Here is a 4,303-nt window from a genome sequence, read left to right as displayed (position 1 = left end):
TTGTTTTCTTTCAACTATGCTGGTAATATAGCACCTTTAGCTGCTATTAGTAAAGACTACTTCGTTGCTACTAATCCTGATGAGAAGAAGCTAGTACTCTACAACTTCTCTACTAAATCAACAAGCCTTTTAACTCTTAATCTACAGCCATTTGATCTGCACTTCCTACCAAATGGAGACCTGCTAGCACTGAGTATGGATTCAGATACTCTTAATAGATACAAAATAGAGGATGATCAACTTATCATTATCTGGACTTGTAAAGGACTGGTTCTGGTTCATACTGTCACCTCTGACATGGATGGATTAATTTATGTCAACTCTCGAAGAAAGACTATCTACATCATCTCTCCTGAAGGTTTGTTTCTTTATAGATCTTCAGTATGTATACAAATATCTTGAAGTACTGTGTACCCTCGCCATACGACATTAATTCATTCTGGTGTTGGCATCATAAGGTGAAAATGTCGTATACAGGGCTATAGAAACCGATAGTGATCATCTAATGCAAACACCCCCGAGTAAAAACATCAAAATGTCTGATACGTACGGTACATTTTAAAAATTAGTAACAAACTAGCATATTAACTTTAATAACATTACAAAGTACTATGTGCAGTACATGCAATAGGGAGTTTTTACCATTGAGTGCCGCGTAACATAATTTTGAATTTAACTTAAATGAATTTCACTTACTAAACAGACACTTGAAGCTAAGTTTTAGTATGTATTTTACTAAATTAATCTTTAATTTTGTCAAGGTCTAAAATCTTTTGACCAACTTGCTTCGTTTTCACTATAACTTCTAGCCAACCTCCTTAAAACTTTTCAACCTAATTCAACCAGCAAGTCCGAACAGCTTTGTTCTAAAACGCGGCTTCTCGCATACTTGGTCATATTATGGCCATCGAAAAAAACGAATTATTATTTTGAAATGACAAAACTTGAGCTGATACGTGTATACAATTCCATTTACTTTCTCACTAATTGTCACACAAAAAATGCTGAACTGAGAGAGACACAGCAATCTATCTCTCTCATGTTTTGTGAGAAGGATTTCGGCGAACAGTATATTGGCATTTTCATTATTCCGCTGTATGCATTACACCAACTGTCAAATATTAATTTCAAGAAAACTCTTTTGTACATATTGAATGGCAAAAAAAACATTGTGTTTCACATTGTAAAGCACAAAAATATTGTGCCAGTGAATCGTAACTCGGCGTGCACTGTAACTTGATTTGGTTTAAGAACTAACTGGATGCCTTATCTGTATTACACAGTCTAATATGAAAAATATTTGTTGGTAGGTGAGAGAATCATCTCTCCTCAAGGTTAGCTTCTTATGGAATATACAGAATATACAATGTTTACACACTAGTACACATCATTGGTAGACCATTATGAGGTCTCTTACATGTATAACTTACTATAACTGTAAGGTATCTTGTCTACATCATATTATTGTCAAGTGAGTATCTGTTGGTAGGTGAGAGACTGAAGGAGATCAGTAATGATAATCTACCAGACTTCTGTGGACAAATAAGTATAAAAGGAAAAGATGAGCTGGCAGTACCTACATGGACAAAGAATTCTGTGTGCCTGTTCAAGATACACCACTAGTAGTATATTGGTCACCATTTCACTGGATTATAACAGCACTCAGTAACGCTATACTATTGGCATTCTCAGACAGGTGATTATTTCCAATAAAAAAATCAACCAAAAAAATTGACTCTGAGCTACTGTTTTTAGTGATTCATGCCAGTCTATCACCGCTGATAGAAGTAGGCAGGTTATGCAGTTTCTGTCCAAAACATGTAAATGTTTGAATGATGCTCAATGTTTCAATGCTACAATGTTTCAAGTTTATTCATGTTGACTTCATGCGGCAGAACTCTATCAAATTTATTCAATGAACTCATCATTGTGGTATACTTTATTACATGTTTCTTTTGCTCCAATATAATTGGTAGTACACTTTCTATAGATTAGTTTTCTACTAGTGTTGCATTTTTACTTTATATGTGGCATTGTTGATTATTAAACTACACAACCCACCAATTATATTAATATCCTGATATGTCTGTATTTAGTTGTGCTTTCTTTTAAAAAAATTGTCTTAACTCAATGTTCTATAACATAGTTCATTTGAATCGATAGACATCGATGAACTTGTGTTTGTTTCAATCTCTGCTATTAGAATTTGGTGCTTACCAGAGGCATAATAAGATGACCACTTCAGAATGTCCAAAAGCTCAAACAGCAGGCACTGACAATTACCCTATTTCTAAGTGATCTGCCCCTTTTGAGCCGGTCCTCAACTGTGCCACCGTTGAAAGTACATGTATAATATGTGGTTCACGTCCTCCTTGGCTGCTGACTTTGGTATCAAACCTAATTCAATGTAGTACATAAAGCAATATTAAACATTTCTACTCACAGACTCACCATTTGTAGTTTCACTAGCTAGTAATAGATTTAGCTATTCAAAGGTTGCAAAGGAAGGATTAGGCATTAAGACTAACAACTATGTGAGCTCAAATACTACTACTCATGCTGCGCTATAATTGTCAAAGGTCAGCCACTGATGCATGCATGCATGTCCAATATTCATCATGACTTATGGCTCAAAAATTTTTACTTAAATTGGGCTGGAAAGATTTTCATATAACAGCTAAATTTATGTATTTGACAGATGTAGTTCGCAAAAATCTCTAATCAAATTTTGGTGACTCGAACGTAAAGATTCATGTAAAGAAAGAATCTATACTAAAGATGGTGATGTGATTTGCGGAATAAACCAGCATGTCACCAGATCACTAGCTGCATAAATTGAAGCTGCTCATGTTAACTGTGCAATAAAACAATGAGCCACGAAAACTTAGAAAATATATCAACAGTTATTAACCAATACTTAACAGACTTTTTGCAAGCAACTCATAGAGTTTTACTGCGAATAGATTCTCCAAAGAAAACAGTTACAAGAACTCATAACGAAGCGCAATAAGCTACCTCCAATGTAAATTTATTCCATCTAGAAATTTCAGATCGTTATAAAAATTATCAAGGCTCTGATGGAAGAGAGAAATAACTCTGGACTGCAGAAAGTGGTCCATCTGCCAACAGAATTTTGGTACTTGGAAGATAATCTTATGTTAGAGAAAACTTATGTGGTTCTGGTACCAGGATGGAACAGTTAATCTTGCATCGCCGTTGCTTTTGCAAGTTTATATGATATTGGCTGAAAAAATCGGTGGTGTTCATTCTGTTATTTATGCTCTGCCCTTAAACAAGCAAAAAGTAACCTACATTAAACTTTTGGACCTCTTCAAAAAAACTTTTAATAGAAGCTTTCGTGGAAAGCATGTTTTGTGTTTTCTTCAAGGCGCAATCTCAGCGATGAAAGAAAACTTTTTAAATGTGGGAATGAAATGTTGCTTTTATCATTGGAAGATGATGCATGATTCATGCATACAATAGCCAAGCATGGTGTTGAATGAAAACTGATTCTAGCATTAAGTTTGAGCCTGTGAATGACATGGATTGTCTCATTGATCCACTTTTGAATTTTCTGAATAAACTACACGATTTATTAAACTGGTTTGAGGATAAATAAATATACATATCAAACCAAAGTAAATGTAGAAGACCATCAGCTCTTTTCAAAATGAAAATGGGGAACTTTTACACCAAGATTTTAAATCAAAAAAGATTTAGCGCCCTGGTGTAAAGAAACTATGATAATAAATTCGTGGCTCAAGCGAATTTATTCTGAGTTATCTATTGTCAGATATCAGTTCTGGAAGAAAACAGGAGGACCTATTTTGCCAAAGAAGCCATAAACTACTATGACCTATGATGACAACAATACACACAGAAAAGAAATTTAATGACCAATTCATCTTAGACACAACACACAAACCACCCAAAGGATGTCAGATGCTAACTGGATGGAAAAACCACAAATCACTGTATCTCACCATCATATATACATTTATTAATATACTTATTTAGATTCAACACAGCACATCAAAATATTGAATAAACATTGGAAGAAGAGACGTGAATCCTATAATCCAATCTTATAAAGAGTCTAAACAGAGTAGAACAGCACCTCCATGCAGACATCACCAAGCTACAATAAAAAGATTAAGTATGTCACATAAACAATAATTGCATGGCTTGAGTTTACATTGTAATATTTGTATTTTATGCATTTTTATTTTATGTTATTTTTGAGTTTTATGTTTCATGCTAATTTTACTTTAATGTACACTGGAATTTTCAAAAGCGTGCTAAG

The 4,303-nt window shown here is 34.2% G+C and overlaps 1 long non-coding RNA gene across 1 annotated transcript; it reads left to right on the top strand.

Annotated features, from left to right (window-relative positions):
• Window positions 1-255: 255 nt before the first annotated feature.
• On the top strand, window positions 256-3,898 carry LOC137400189 (uncharacterized). The gene is made up of 3 exons (XR_010979229.1): window positions 256-358; window positions 1,490-1,696; window positions 3,794-3,898. It is a non-coding gene; the product is annotated as an uncharacterized lncRNA (long non-coding RNA).
• The last annotated feature ends 405 nt before the right edge of the window (window positions 3,899-4,303 follow it).

Source organism: Watersipora subatra, chromosome 7 (genome assembly GCF_963576615.1).
Source record: "Watersipora subatra chromosome 7, tzWatSuba1.1, whole genome shotgun sequence".
In the NCBI taxonomy this organism is placed as follows: Eukaryota; Metazoa; Bryozoa; class Gymnolaemata; order Cheilostomatida; family Watersiporidae; genus Watersipora; species Watersipora subatra.
The sequence above is the reverse complement of the archived record's forward strand: the minus strand, read 5'-3'. Positions and strand labels throughout refer to the sequence as shown.